The sequence below is a fragment of the Cygnus olor genome, chromosome 1, assembly GCF_009769625.2.
Source record: "Cygnus olor isolate bCygOlo1 chromosome 1, bCygOlo1.pri.v2, whole genome shotgun sequence".
NCBI classification, from domain to species: Eukaryota; Metazoa; Chordata; class Aves; order Anseriformes; family Anatidae; genus Cygnus; species Cygnus olor.
This window is the reverse complement of record NC_049169.1, coordinates 151,598,226-151,615,077: the sequence shown is the minus strand read 5'-3', so window position 1 is coordinate 151,615,077 and position 16,852 is coordinate 151,598,226. Positions and strand designations below refer to the sequence as shown.

Genomic DNA, 16,852 nt, shown 5'->3' with positions numbered 1-16,852 from the left:
GCAGAGGCATGACATGTATTAAAGAAGGGCTCTCCTTGCATATGATTTTAGCAGTGTTAGAACCATATGCATTTTCCATTTAAGGGATATTTCCTCGAAAGAATTAAAAGCAAACAGAAAATAGCTCCTAGAACTACTCTCTTATTCCACTAGAGATTCAGAAAAACACCACTGATCTATTCATTCTTCTGAATTAAGATAATTTGCATTACATTGATAGCTTCACACACAATAGTGACTGTGTGACAATATCTGTCTCTGAGCTCATTCTCAATATCCTATACCATGAAGTGAAAGTAGCCTCAGAGAGTTTCATTCAACAGCTTCATCAAAATTTTATATCACAGTAGATATAGATATAGGTTTTTATTACATGTTGGGGATGAAATAAAGATGTGTGAACTAATTTGCTTCAGCCATGAAGAAATGTTTTAGTTAAGGATTAAGTTCATGGCAAGTTTGAAACTTAAAACCAAATTCATTTTTAATAATTAATGTGAGAAAAGTGTTTTGTTTTGTTTAAAAAAAGAAAAAGAAATAAAATAAAAATGTGAAGTTTCTATAGTGTTCCCAGAGTCAGACTTTTACACTTCTTTTGACACATTCTAAAATAAAGTCAGTATTTGTTTGAGACTAGTCATGGGAGGAGTTATGCACTTAAAAGAATATTCTAAAGGATGTTATCATTTTGCTAGTCTTAACAAATCCCATAATCAGAAAAGAAAAATAAGATGTTGCTATGGCTCAAATACCATCAGAACTGGCAGATCCATATCTCTTGTATCTTTAAAGCTGTAGTTACAATGGCAGGCTTACACATCCACACAGAACGAACTGTTGTTTTATATTTGAAACCAAAGGAATATGATATTTTTCCCTGTTCAGCTATAAGAACGCCTTGTTCTTAAACTAAAGGCTTGCAGTTGAGTTTCCCTTTAAAAATAATTTGTTGGACATGAATCATGCACAGCTTGCTCTGGTCCGTAGTTTCTAAGGGAAAATTCCAAAGAAACCCTTCCACTCCTCAACCACATAAACAAGAAGCTTGCTCCAATAGCAGATGCTCTTGTATTTATCACCCTAACATTCAAGCTATCAGCCTAGGTCAAAGCTGTCAAAATCAAGCAGGCTTTTAACTCCCGAGACAGTGCTTTTAGGATTTCAACCTACCCATCTCAAATATTTGCAAAGGATGTTAATCTTCATTTTTGGAAGGTCAAACCAAACTCCTTGCCCAAGGTTATAATGTCAGGCACATTACAAGACAGCAAAAATTCCTGTGCCCTTTTCCATCTGTTGTACCAATACAAATTCCCAAAGCTTATTATGATTAAAACATACATAGATAGACATATATTCACCTTAAATATATTTTCTAAAATAACCTCATATTTTGAAATGAGAAAAAAGAATGTTAGAACATATATAGTGGAACAAGTTTTGAGGATGACAGCTGTAATACTATTGAATGAAACAGTTCCTTATGTAAATTGGCTCAAAAGGAAGATAAAAAATATTTCTTGAAAACCTAAGCTTAGTGAAAATGTATCATGAGGTAACTATTTATTGAAAGCATATTTCTTTCAAGAAATATCTCCTTAGTCTTTGTTGTTCATCTATTGTACCATAATGCTAATGCTTAAAAACTGAGAAGTGAATAAAACTAAAAACAGAAGCCAAAATAAAAAACAATTAAATTATTTTTATGACCGTGAAATACATATGGTGAAAACTGAATTTAGATTGGCTGTGGTCCCAAAAGTCCCATTAATTTTGGCTTTCAAATCCAGAAAGGCTGTTTGGAACAGCCTCAGCACAGTGGTGTCCTGGCCTAAGACTCTGAGGCATTACAGGAGAACAGTAACCATGTGTTAATGTACACACACACACATATATAAAGCAGACATGAAGCAATGCAGTAATTCATGCAAAATTCAACATATACATTCTCTGTCTCTCACCTACATTCCTGAAATGTAACAACTTGAAGACCAGATACTTGTCTTAAACACAGCCTACTAGATTCTAATCAGGAACAAGGAAAACTTAATCTGCTGTTAACAGGGCAGAAATTTGTAAGAGAAATACTAAGGCTAGTATGAATGAAATGAGTGGAAATGTGTGCTTGTAGGGAAATGGGAGAGGGAAAGAGAATGCACTGGCATACAAGTGAACAAGCTTTGATTTACAGGATGTAGGATTCTGCCCTGTAAAAAAGAATTTGTCAGAAGCATCTATAAACTCCTGCCAGGAAAACACACCTAAGGAAATCTGCCTGAGCCCTGAAAATTGCACAGAACTCTGAACTTTTAGAATCTAATGGTTGATCTGCAGGCTGTCCCTATTCCACCTCTCCCCACCTTGCACCATTTCTCACTGGACCAAAAGCTTTATTTTTTATGTGTTGACCTTTCCATTTAAAAAGAATAAAGCAAGTGTTGTTTTTTTTTTTTGTTTGTTTGTTTGTTTGTTTGTTTTTGTTTTCATTTGACTTTCCACAGCTATGTCTCCACTAGCTTCTGTTGCCTGACTGGCAACATGAGAACAAAGGATCCATAGTCTGGAAGACCATGGGAGAGAAAAAGGTTCCCAACAAAAGGGAATCTCAGAGATCCAGTGATTAAATCCAGTGATTAAATCCAATGATTGATCCAGTGATTAAATCCTGCCAGATATAAATTTCCCTGTCAAAAAGAAGCTATTGTACCCCACTCATTTGCTCTGTCATTAGAAAAATACCTGTACTCTACCAGCTGTTGCCCTGCATCTGTGTACTAAAATGTGAGTAATGGTGTAAATTAAAGTAGCCTATATGGTATTTGTCCCTATATCAAATTAAGATGACCTGAGAATGAGAAAACTCATTCTGCTTTACACATTACACACCTATCCATTTAGTTTTGTGTTCAGATTTAAATCATGACTATTTGGAAGACGGTTTTGAGTAGTCTTAAAAAAAATTAAAAAAATAATCTTAGTTTCATTTGTGTTTCTGAAAAAAATCTATAATGTCTGTTACTGAAAGATGTGCTTATGAACTTCTGTTCTTATGAACTTCTAACAGAGATTTTACCCAAAAATGCCAGAAGTAAACTGAAGAAAGGAGAAATAAAGAAGCACAGCGTTAACCAAAAGAGCAATTAAACTAGTTTTGTATCTCCCACCCAAATTGTTTTCTATTTTGATCTGTTGTGCCCCACATCTTGATAAATAGTAAAATTAAGGATCATACCTATAACTAAAGTGACAATGAATTGCTTCATTAGTGTTTGCAGGCTCCATTACAGAGCAAAAGTGCACAACTGAGGTTTGACATAAAAGTAAACTGTGTTTAGGGTATACTAAAACCCCATTAATGTGTCAAGTATAATCTTTCAAACTAATGAAAGTCAGCTGGAACACATTAACTGTTTCCAGCTGTCAAAATAATACATTTAGCTTTATTTCTCAGGTTAAGATGCAGGCAAAATTGCTACTTTAAATGCTAAAGTTCTGCAGTTGGCCCCAAGTTACAGGTGAGGGCACTATAAGCAAAATAAAACCTTAGAACAAGCTAAATACAGATACATGTAAAGTGAAACATTTTTAAAAGACACAACATAAGCATGCTCACTGATGTGTCAAATCATAGAACAGTTACTCCCAAGATTAAAAGCATTTTCTACTTGATATATAAGCACTGTGATTGGAAGAATAATTGAAACATTTCCCTGGAAAATTTACATTGTGTATACACACATATAGGAATTTGAAGAAAATTGCTTAAAAATAAAATTAATATAATCAAACAAGATTACATGTGGAAAGTTAAATCTGCTGCCTCATGCACTTGAATCAGGGTACAATTTGAGAGGTGACTATACAGCAAGAGGAAAGAAAATACTAGCTAAGACTTTTTCCCCTATGATTGTGAAGCCTCATTTGGTAGTGTTGCAAGAGACGTGATATTTTAAAGCTTTTTTTTTTTTTTTCCTAAGTAGATGCAGCTGTAGAGCATTTTGGTACTTGTTTTAAAATAGGCTTGCATGCTCAGAATTATATGAAATTTAAATACTAGTTTTTCTTTCTTTTTTTTTTTTATTGTAATATATTGATTTAAAAATAGCATTTTGTTTGTATTTTGTCTTACTTTTATTTTACTAATTTGAAAGGCATTTCCAAAGATCGTTACATTGATTTTTCCATACAATGCATCATTTCAGCTCAGAATACTTACCTAAATGAAGCAGAAAAAAAGAGCCATGCTTAGTCAATGCTGTAAATCAGATAATTTTAAAAAATACTCAACACCAAACTGTTCTGATAGTTAGTGAAGTGATTTTCCTATTTATTTGCCTCAGTACATAATCCAAAATTTCAACAACAAATGGATAGTATTTTTATTTAAAAGTTTTGAACAGAATTTCTTTCCTGACATCATTATAAATTTTATGAAGCTCCTTCAATCTTTCATTTTACTTTCTCTGAGTAAACTTCTTAAAAAAAAAAAAAAAATAGGCCCCCCAAAATTTGAAGGAAGAAAAAAAAATACAAAATTAAAAAATTACAAGTTGTTGATTAAATTTGAAAATTGACAAAAATATATTTCCTTTCATATTAATTTCACAGTAAAAATGGCTCAATGTGAATGTAGACATATTCCTTCCACTGTTACTTTTTTTTTTTTGATACATACAAGTAAGTTTTGCTGAATCTTCCTTGCAAAAGAAAATTAAACAGTTGGTATTTATCAAACAAACCATAAGAACACTGTCTGGTAAAACACAAATTAAAATCAATTGCCTAACTTTATTTTTATTTTCTGGGAATTCAAACTGTTAAATAATACTTGTAGTTACCCCCAAATATATTACTGTATTTTAACGTTTAAAACTACTTTCCCATCTTCCCTTTTCCTCTACCCCCCCCCTCTCGTGCCACCAAAAGAGCAATGAACCCCAAAGCTATTACTGGTGCAAGTATCCTCTAGATCATAACAGACTCAAATATATCTATATATTACAGACCATCTATTTCATCTTTTCCTTACCAAAAATAGTAGATTTTTTAAAAATGAATAATGATAATGCAATTCAACTGCAATAATTTGTGATGGATGAAACTTCATTTTCATTGAAAATCATTTTGATCATGTATACAACACCAAACAGAATATCATTTAAATCTTGTGTGTAACACCGTACAGAAGGTCAGTTTCCATCAAAGGGAAATTAATCAAACTCTCCCTAACTAAATTCACAAATTAGAAGTCTCAGACATTTGATGACAAGCTCTGTGACAAGTAATTTACTTCATGAAGGACACAAAAACACTCACAGTGGGAAAGTGGCATAAACAAGTTGAGGCTTGCCAGCAATGCTCTTCCAACGCCAACTGCAACAGGAGGAGAACCTCAAGGCAGAAAGGTGACTCTGCCTGAGCCAAGAAATCATAAATGTGTGGCAATTATGAGCACACAGAAGGAAGTAATTTGCATAAGAGCTGGCACTGCTGGATGCCTATGTGGCCTAAGAGATGGCACATGGATGTCTATATAATCCATGGGAGATACCTTTACTTCAAGGCTTCATGCAGATTTGAGTCAGCGGCAATATTTACTTAGCCCTGGCTTAGATTCACTGATTCATCATTGATCAAGACCAAAAATATCATTGTCGTGTTCTAGCACCCATTTCCAAACTTCTCCTGGTATTTTGTTTGGTTCAGTCAGATTTACTTTATTTAATTTTTTGGGTTTGCAGGCCTGCACAACAAATATAGCTGAATTAATTTGTTGTATCCTGCAGTGAAGTAAGCTACACATGTGTAAGAAAATAACAGCTTTTGTAATAAATTTATCTTGCATTATCTTAGCAAGACTAAGTATGAATACCATAATAAACTAAATATTAATGCAAATAAATGTCTGGAAAAAATGACTAATTTTAAGGCCAAGACAAATAAACATATACTTGCACATTTCTCTATCGCATAAATACATGCACTAAATGGCTAAAGCAACAGTGCAGCTTATTTATGATAACTCTTGTATATTTTAAAAAAATATTTTTCTTGGTTCCTCTGGATTTTGCTTTTGCCCTGGCTGGGAATGTATTTGAAATCTTTATCTATTTATGGAACCACAGAAAATGAGGTACTAACTACTACAGAGGAGATAAATAAAAGGGTTAATAACAACAACAACAACAAAATCATTTGTTAAAAGTGTGCATCCCCAAAAGTGAGAGGAGTAAATGGAAAAACAAAACAGAACAAAAGCTAGAATGCATTTGTTTATCATTAAGAAACTTGATGACACATTTTAAAAGGTGTTTATGTGGGTGTACATTTCAGATGACAAATCATTTCTTCAGGACAACTGTACATTATTATTAATAAATGTTAAAACAAATATAACAATTACCTACCACATTCTCTCAAGATATGATGCTGATATTCCACAGATGTAAAATGATTAGTAAATTCAACACATCCAACTATTGAAAGAAGGCTAGAGGTAGCTTATAAGACTGCCTAATATAACAAATTAAATATCAAAAATCTCTTAATGGGTGAAATTTATTGCATTGAAAGAAAGAGGAAAAACACATCCAAGAAGATGTGAAACTTTTTCAAATGGGCTGAGTGAAAAAGTTTCACCAGAACATTCTTTGGTGCTTTTACGCTGAAATTTGTGTTTTGTTTTTAATATGATCCTGGTCTTAGCCAGTGATGTCAGCTTTAAAATATGCTTCAAGAACAGAACTAAGAATGGTGGTAAAACAATTTATGAAATGATGCATAAATAGCCTGTGCAATTTCCCTATGAGACTTGAGAAAACATACTGGCTTCTATCCAGACATCAAAATGTAATTAAATATGATTTGTTATGTATATTTATGGATTATTCACATCTGAATATTTTGCTTGCTTAAACTGTATTAGTGTATTTGGCCCAGATCTACAAAATATTTTAAGTGGAAAACTACATTAGAATAACTCTTCCTGGAGGAAATCATTTTCTCTTTGTCTCCCTTTCCGCAGATCGAGAGCAATTAATAGTTTGAGACATTAGATTAGTGTTAGACCATTAATCTAAATATTTAAAATAGTGACAGATGGTGCAAATGCAGCACACAGTGTTATCCTGCAGAATGGAGAGCTCAGCTATAGGAGCAACACCAATTTTCCATATGTTCAGGTCGGTGGTGAACACTTTAAAGAGAAAATGATTTGCTACCAACAAAATTGCCACAATTTCTATATAAACTAACAAGTTGTCAAATTAGCTCAAGAGCAATCCCATGCCACATCTCAACCTTTTCAGGCCTTTAGTCAGAATGCTTTTTCAAATACAGAGAAGATCTCCAGAACAAAATATCCAAAATCTCATCAGTGCTTCCTGTAAAGATGAGAAATCTCTCACCTATAAACTCCTGTCAGACTGGCCTTAACCTTTTCTGTTTGGGCTTAGAAGGTCACAATTTTTATTTAAATAAGTGATATCTGATGAATATCTCTAGCAAAAGAGGAGGGAAGAAATACCCAAACAGCATTGTTCTCCCTTTCAGAGAGGAGCCTGGTTTTCTTTTGATTTATTAGAGTTCTTCAACTTTTGTTATGGCTCAAACAGATTTTATAAGACACTTTAAAACCCCACAATCTGCACAGCACACAGATGCAACAATAAAGATGTTATCATGGTAAAGATGTTATCCTTGGCCATGTGGTAATAAATACGTACTACTGCTTCCTATATTAAAATACACTTGCTTTAACTTTCTTTTCTACCTCAGACTCTTCCTTCCTCTAAGGTTTTATTTAGTCCACTTTATAGTGACTCAGACCAAATTCTAGACTCTTTAATGTGTCTGCATTTCCATGAAACTACCTTTTTGTTTGGTAATTAACACAGCAGGCTGTCAGTCACAAACTAAAGACAGTCAGGAGCTCTTATAACGCTAACATTAATTTCACCTTTTGCCATACTACGCTATCAAAGTCCAATTATTCTCCCAAATCATACAGATGATTACACTCTGTTCAGTTATGCAGATATGGTGGTAGAATGTAGAAAGGGACTAAGTGTATTGGGTTTATGTAGCAAAGTTTTGGTAGAGGGATCTGCAGGCGTGGCCTTTGTGAGCAGAGCCCACAAGCTACCCCATGTCAGATCAGAGCCAACTCCAGCCAGGTCCCACAGTGGAGCAGATCTCCACGCTGCAGCCTGTGGAGGAGCCCCCGGTGGAGCAGGTGGATGTGGCCTGGAGGAGGCTGTGGCCCATGGAGAGCCCCCGCAGGAGCAGGCCCCGGGCCAGAACTGCAGCCCACACAAGAGCAGGGGGCCTGGGGGGAGCTGCCACCCGTGGGGGACCTGTGCTGGAGCAGTTTGCTCCTGATGGATGGACCCCGTGGTACGGAGCAGTTGGAGCAGTTCTTGAAGAGCTGCTGCCTGTGGGAAGACCCCACAGAATCAGTTTGGGAAGGATGGCATCCCATGGGAGGGACCCCACATTGGAGCAAGGGAAGACAGTGACCATGAAAGGAGTTATAGATGAAGTGTTATGGACTGACCTCAATCCCCATTTCCCATTCCCTGTGCCACTCAGTAGGAGGAAGTGGGAGAGGATCTACTGGGGGGAAGGTGTTTTTAGTTTGCTTTTAGTTACACACTACTCTAGTCTGCTAGTGATAGGCAATAAATTATATTAATCTCCTTATGCTGAGTCTGTTTTGCCTGTGATGATAACTGTTGAGTGATCTCCCTGTCCTTATCTCAACCCATGAGCCCTTTGCATTGTATTTTCTCCCCCTTCTCCTTTTGAGGAGTGGGAGTAAGAGAGCAGTTGTGGTGGAGCTCAGCTGCCCAGCTGGGTAAAACCATCACACTAATTAAAAGTATTTGTTTTAGAACAAAAAATAAATACAGCTGATAAAGGTACTTAACTAGAAAGGAACACACTAAGTAAGCAAGGAGAGTGCTGTAAAAAATTTTAAGCAATAGTAGATAAAACTCTTCCATTTCATAAAGGAAAAAATAATCCAAAATTATTTTTCCCCATTGAGATATCTAAATACTACAGGCTAATTTTATTTACTTATTTATTTGAAAATGCTTAGCATCCTGTAACTATGGTAACAATTGCTTTGCTGAGTGTATCTTTGTTAATGTCCCCTTTCTGTAGAAATGCTTCCATCACCATCTGGCAGTGACACTTTTCTTGCTTTAGAGAAAATTTCTTCAAAGTCTAAAAATGAGGCCATTTATTTTTAGAGGGAGGACTGCCCTAGCTCCTATTGACTTGCAGAGTCCCAGTCAGAACCCCTGTAAATTCACTCATGTGATTTTGATGTCTTACATGAAAGGGACAGTCAGCAGTATATCAAAAAATGACTGTGCTAAAAAGCACAATCAGTAGCCTTTCATAGATAAGGTATATTTTTCAATTTTTTTCAAGAAGAGATGTTTTAAAAATCATGTAGTCCACATCATCTCCTTTGCTTCAGCTTACTTGAACAAAATCAGTTGTATCAAGCAGATGGCAAAATAAATTCCATTATTAATAAGACGGGTTCCAAGAATATTGCGTGAAGACTGGGAAATCTTTGGTTTCCATGGTAAATTATTTGACTCTAATACACTTAATAAACATGGCTAACATTCCAAACTCAGTGGGTCAAATGGAAATAACATAATCAAAATTATTAGGTCAAATAAATAACATAAGAACTCAGAAGAGCAAAATACCAGGTTGGACAGATAGAAAAGCAGGAGTTCTTTCAGCCATGGTCCTCCCTACGTATTAACATTACAGTAACTTTTCTGAACTCTGCTCTAAATCAGAAAACATTATATTTGCTTCACAGGTATAAAAGAAGTATTATGTTTCAGTTTAGAAATAAGAAAAGTGCTACTAAGTATTTAATTAAATTAAACTCCTTTGGTCATTGTTCTATTTTGCATATCTGTTTATTAAAATGAAGTTGATTGATAAATAATTTATTTCTGTGTTAGAAATGTTCTTTGAAGTTGCATAGAAAACAGCCAAATAATCCTCCCAGGTTTAAGGGGAGTATAGGTAAGCACTAAACTGATGCTAGAGCTTAAGATACATTTTACACACATTTATGTCTTCGGTGTACATGCAGAGAACAGAGAAGACATAGGCATGGGACTGCTTTTTTCTAGATCACTCATCCAAGCATGCGTCTCTACTGATTTCTCCCGTCACAGGTCCAGACCATGAGATCACAGAGTGCTGTTTTGCTCCGTGCAGTGAACATCTAAGACAGGCTCCTTTTTATGCAAAAATTTGCCTTTTTTTCTTTTTTTTTTTTTTTTTTTTTTTTCTGCATGTTCATATACAGCCACCCCCTGCTTCAGGTGTGTTTTTGTTTTGTTTTGTTTTTCTAAAAGTAAGATATATTCAGAAAAAAAGAAAAAAATAAGTGGGGAGGGGGAGGGGAATTGACAGTAGCAGCTTAGGCTGGCATTTGGAAACAATGCAGAGCACAATATGTAGCTTGACAAGAAACATATTGATGGAAGAGATATATTGATGGTCACTGTGGGAGAGTTGAGAGACCACATGACTTTCAAATTCTTGGATAATTCTGTAGTGTTTGAATACTTTGTCAAACAGATGTGTTTTAAACTGAGCATATCAAACATGAACATTTGAGAAAGGATATGAAAAAAAAAAAAAAGCCAGATTTCTCAGTGAGAACTCCTTAAGTTACCTCAGAGAATTGACTAAATGTCTAGTTATCTTTGATGATTCAACATCTTTTAGGCTTGGCATCTCAATACACCTCCTGAACAGCAGTGTTACGAAACCTGCTTTTTTTTTTTTTTTTTTTTTTGAGTACTACTGCAAGTTTTCCCTCCTTTACAAGGTGTCTTTGATACACTTTTTTTCTTATGCTCACTGAATAAAAATACAATAAATTAATTAAATATGAACTAAATTATTTTATGAAAGGACTGAAAAGAAAATTCTCTATTAATGATCCAATTTTATCTTTTTAAAGGAAGTTAACATGTAACCCAGAACTTTGGAAAGGTCTCTGAGGAAGACCACTACCAGTTTTCTGACCAGAAAATAAAAAAATAGCATGCGGTTTCTTAGGCAAAAGAATAAAACCTAATGTTTATATTTCATTCTTTATAAGGTAAAGAAACCTAACTTTTATTGAGACCACTAATCTCTCTTTGTGTTATAAACTTATTACGTACACAGTTCATTTCACTGGAAAAAAAAATCATCTGTTGAAAAGAGAAATTTTGCTTTTTTCAATCTCTTATAAACTTAATATTTTTAAAATGCAGAAGCACTTCAGTGTATGAATTATCAAAAACTCACATGAACAGAAATAGTAGAACTCTCAGAGCTACAAATGGCTTGATAAGAAATGTGAAAATAACAATTTACCCTCCCTCCTCCCCAGGTCCTGGGCATGGTGCTAGGACAAATGGTTGGGAAGGAACAGCTTTTGATGGGGCCAGTGTCTCTACTGAGCCTGAATAGGTAACCTATTGCCCACCTCCAAACAAGGCTAAAGGAAGATGTGCTGAATCATTAAAAAGATGCTGTGGTGGTCAGACATAACTTCAAAGAAGTCAGTGGTGCCATAACATGAAGACGTTTCTCGAGCATTGTTAGTCTGGAGTTCATTTCATTGTGTACGTGGTATAGGTTTCTCTTGCCACACCCTCAGGAAAGATAGTGTATTGGTAATTCTCCTGCCCTGGAAGTAGATGCAGGCAGTTGCTGCTTCTCTTTGGCTGACATCTCTTTTGTTTCAACATCAAGTCCACAACTAACACTTTTTATAGTACCGTCAGAATCCCATTTTGGTACTTAGAGAAATCTCTTCTCTTATGAGAATTATTAATAGTTCGAAACAGGCAAAACAAAATGGATAGGCATGTTTACAAACATGTTATAATAATTATAGGCTTAAAGAGCAAAAACAGAGGACTCCAGAAATGATTTTAAAAGGCAAAAGTCATTATACTCACAGTAAGAAAAACATAACATATTTGGCATAAAACAAGAAAAATAAAAGATTGCCAAAAGAATATCCCAGTTGCAAAATAAACAGGCATGGACATACAGCTACTATTAATTGATTTGTTACACCTAAATAGCAGTTTTCAGGTTCTGAGAGAATTTCAGCCACGCCATCTCTCATTAACAATGTGAAATTTCAGTATAACTGAAGAACTAGAATTATTATTATTTTTTAAATATGGTAAACTTCATACTCTAGCTATCCATTCTCAAAATCAACCATTCAGTATTCATAAATGTTTCCTTTCATTATTTATAATAGAAATATAATAAAAATCTAGCAAATTGCAGAAAGTACAACCACATATCTGTTTCGAAGTATCCACTTATGTCCATAGGAAAGCTTTGCTTGAAAAGGTTTGTAGTAGTCTTAGCAAATTGTCATATCTACTTTGTCACATTAGGAGGGTTGTTGCAAACACTGTTTGCAGGAAATATAGAAAATGCAAGACTGATGTGATGCAACATATATTTTGCACTCACAATTCAGCCAGCACAGATAATGGGATCTTTGTTGCTAACCAGGACTTTTAGGTGCCACAGTGATGCCATGGACTTTTGGAGTTTCCAAGTTCTGCTACTCCTTTCCATTCCTCCTGGTAAAATAGTCACTACATACCTATTCCCGTTAAAATATATTTCATCCACAGTACTCAGAAAAAGAGAATATAACCCAGAGGTGGCTGCCACTCTGCTATAGTCCAAGAAAACCTCTTGAAATTAAAATGGACAACCTTCTAGGCTGCATGGAGAGAAGGAAGCTATCATTTCCATAGGATTTGTGAAGGTTTTGCAGACAAATCATGATCATATAAAATAAAATTAAATAAAATGAGATTAAATTAAAACAAAAAGAAAAAGAAAAGCAATTCCTTCCTCATCCACCTCAATTAGAACTTAATCCACAATAATTTGCAACTCTAAAAGTGCCATTTTTCTTGACATCTTAGTAGCCCATGCACTCTCTATCAAACAGACAGCTCTATTCAGTATGTGTCATGTCTATGCAACAAAGTTATCATGAAAATTAATGGTAACATTATGAACCTCAGAATAAAAGCAATTAACTTTTTTCCAAATGCCAGAAGGAAAAGACATGCAAAACCTCTACATCTTAATTAGTTCTCTATTATCTTATTTCATATTTTTCCAAAACATCAAGTTATCATCTGCATAAAGTACACTTTGGGGACTAATTTCCCAGCATGATGAAGTAGTTTTGCTCAATGTTGACAACATGAATTTAGATTTTACCTTAGACTGGGAAATACCATTCCACCAAAAGGCTGAATTTCCTTTTAAGTGGACCAGGAAAAAAAAAAAAAAAGGCATTTCTAGTTTCACAATAGAAGGAAATGTTCTGACCAGAGGCATCATTGGTCAGTCCATAAACCACAGCAGCATGCTGAGAATTAACGTAATCCATTATAATAGGTTCTTCTCCTAGCAGATATTAAGATTATTTTACTGAGTATCAAACAGATAAAATTTATTCCACCTTTTCCATTTACTTTCTTGACATACAATCTGTGTGGGTCAGTTAACATACAGGATCTGATCCCTAATGTGCCCTTATCGAAAGGACTACAGATTCACTAATCTTCCGAGGTTTTGTTGGGTTTCACTCTTGTTTTCAGCTGAAATGGAAGAACCTTCTGATCACTGTGGCAAATGCAAATGCAGCTTTCATTTCACAATTATTTCACAGATATTTACGAATTGAATATATGACTATTTTTTTTGTTGTTTTGTTTTGCTGTAGCCGTACTTCTCCAGATCTTAAGGGTGTCATAGAAAATAGTAATGATTCACTAGGCAGGCATGTTCTCTCTTGGGCAATAGTGAACCAATAACCTAATAATTCTAAGAAAAGTTTCTTTAATGGAGATGGTATCTTTCTTGAAACAAGTTTTTGCTTTTTTTTTTTTTTTTTTTTTGCATCATTTGCTTTTTTCTATTCCTTTGATAACTGAATTCAGTATTTTTTCCATAATCTTTGTGCCACAACTATGATGTTTTATATATATTCCTTATAAACACTGCCAATTTGTACCATTTTAACATGAGGGCAGAAGTTAAGGGCACCTTAATAAAGGAAAATAAAAAAGAAGAAGAAAAAAAGATATAATATGGCTAACTTCTGTGGTTTTGAGCAAAATGATCAAACACTACACAGCACAGTACTTTTTAAAGTGCTAGCCTACCCTTAAAAATAATACAGGTCCTGTGCTTAGCAGCGATCTTCCCTTTCATTTTATGAGAAATATCCCTCTAACCTCCAGACAATCCTTGCTGTGCAAGGCTGGATGGATTCGCCTCTTGCCATTCGAATTAATTAAGACTCTGCAACTAGAATTTAAGTTTACAATATTTTAATTAATTTTGACCCAGAAAATCAGGCAGTTATCTATCAGATCTACAGTATTAGCTTTTTGGAAAAATAGCACACTGTATGAATATAGTAGATTTAATTAATAGACAGATAATTGCCCTTTCCCATCACAGCTGTTTTCTCCAATATCTGATATACTGCAGGCTTTTAAAGGTGTTTTAAAAGATAGTGTATGAATAGAGGATATATATATAGGATATATATTATATCCTAGAGGACTAAGGTATAATAATGGGATATAGAATCTGTTTGGTTTAACTTCAGTCTCATTGTGACCAAGAATGAGTACAGAGTGACCCAACACCTATTTAAATACATTGTATTTAAATATGCATTCTTTCTTAAAATACTTCAGCCAATTAACTAACAAAAGCTGGGAAGATGTGTTTTTTATAAAAAGCAGAAAATAGCAGTACAAAACATCATCATACGATCAAGAACATTCTGTGTTAAGATTGGTAAGTAGGGAGAGACAAAGGAGAAAGGGAAAATTACATACCACTATTTGTGTTTGTTGTAGTCCTCCCTCTTCTTCCACCCTACAAAACAAGATCCCATACAGCAAGTGTTATCTACCTACTAGGAAGTAGGAGGTAAAAAGACTGTCAATCAGAGGGGTATTACATACAGTAAACTTCCACCCTTTCTCCCCCTTGTAGTCATTGGAGAAAAAAAAGGGCGGGGAAGGGAACAAAAAGAGATTTTTTTCAGATTTAGGAAATATACTAATGTGGAGAAAGTCACTATAATGCAAAAAGGAGAAAGAGGGAGGAAGGTAGGATGGGAGAAAACAAGACTATGACAAACACAATTACTTGTACGTAATTTTACACTTTTGCATGTCCTGTCTCCTCCCATCCTACAAAATAAGATTCCATACAACAAGCAGAAGTGGTAAGAAATGTAGTCAGGAGATGATAGACTCCCTTTTATTGCCAGCCTGAGGAATTCTTCATATAAAATCATCCAGACTAAGTAATAAGTCTTGTTGATAACAATAGTGGCAAGAACTGCATCAAGGATCAAATCTCAGCTTTGCATACAGCAGATGTTGCCTCGTTCCTTTGGTATAGAAGATTAAAATGCTTTCAATACACTGCTCATTAACAGGCAGACAACTACATTTTTTCTGTACCCAGTGGAATATCTTCACAGAACTAAGTAATGCTTATTTCAAGTATTTCTTAAAAATTCCTTTCCCATAGAATAAATCAGATGTCTTTTGAGTGAGGACATAGTGTCATCTAGAGTGTGGTCTAGGTTAAGGAAGATAGAAGCATATCGTGACCAGTGCCATCTGACAGCTCTTAAGAAAACCAAGAGTTATAGCAATTTATATAACGCAGAAAACTGAAGGAAAGAGAGACAAACTACACAACAAACTCCATCTGTAAGTAGCTGACTCAGAAAAATAACAAGGTCTGCCTCTTTTTGTGTAGAAGCAAATGAGCGGTCTCAACGAGACTCATACAGAAAATTTTGGAATTTCCAGGTTTTGAAATACATACTATCCTTTTCTTAGTGTCTGTCAAGTCCTCTCTTGAGTACACTAAGTATGGAAATTTCTTAAGCACAAAGAAGTGTTTTTTTTTTGATGTTTGTACTGAAAAGGGGAATTAGCACCCGGTAACTTCAGAGATCACATGCCTACAAAACTACCTTAAACTAAGAGGATTCAACAGCTGTTACACAGCTATAATGCGTAACAAGATAAAGAGAAATTGATGTTAGAAGACAAATATGATGGAATGACTACTAAACAGAGTGAGGCAGGTGGGTCAAAATTGGTTGTAGATAAGTACAAGAAGATTGAAAGAATATTGTTGAAATGCATACCTTGTTGCAGGAGGTTATTTCACTGAGTCTACACACTAAATCTCAAAGTATAAGTGGGCAACTAAGCCAAAAGTAGGATGTCTGGGTGGGGGAGGTGGGGTTAGATATTCATGCAGTAACAGGTCAAATGTTACAAGACGACACGATGTACATAAACAGTCCCTGACAATTTAAACATGTTTCTTTTAACTACATGTTCTACAATATAAGAGAGATGTTCTTGAGAAAATCATAAGTCACTCCTTCATTTCACACAGGAACCACGGTTCAGTCACTAAGCTATAGTAACAGGAATGTAATTAAGGTGTACATTTTAGGATAATTATTACAGTACTATGAGCATTACAAACTTTACAGTGATATTAAAAAAAAAAGATTTTAATAAAAAAATTATCTACACCAAATGCAAAGATGTAAACATATGAAGGTTAAAATTCTTCAACACCTTTTGAAGTCTCCTTTAGAATAATATAATTAAGTCACAGTGAGTAGACAGAGCAAGAGGGAACAGCAGTATGACGGAAGAAGCAAAATCCAATAAATGGAAATAAATATTCAACATCTATAGGA

The 16,852-nt window shown here is 34.8% G+C and overlaps 1 protein-coding gene across 3 annotated transcripts in view; it reads right to left on the bottom strand.

Moving 5' to 3' along the window:
• Positions 1-16,852, bottom strand: part of FGF14 (fibroblast growth factor 14) — a 411,758-nt gene that overhangs the window by 161,827 nt on the left and 233,079 nt on the right. Inside the window, exon 2 of one of the 3 annotated variants that reach the window (XM_040537898.1) lies at positions 14,946-14,985. The exons of the other annotated variants lie outside the window; for them this stretch is intronic. The gene's annotated coding sequence lies outside the window, so the exon portion shown is untranslated. The remainder of the gene's footprint in view (positions 1-14,945; positions 14,986-16,852) is intronic. 3 annotated transcript variants of the gene reach the window in all.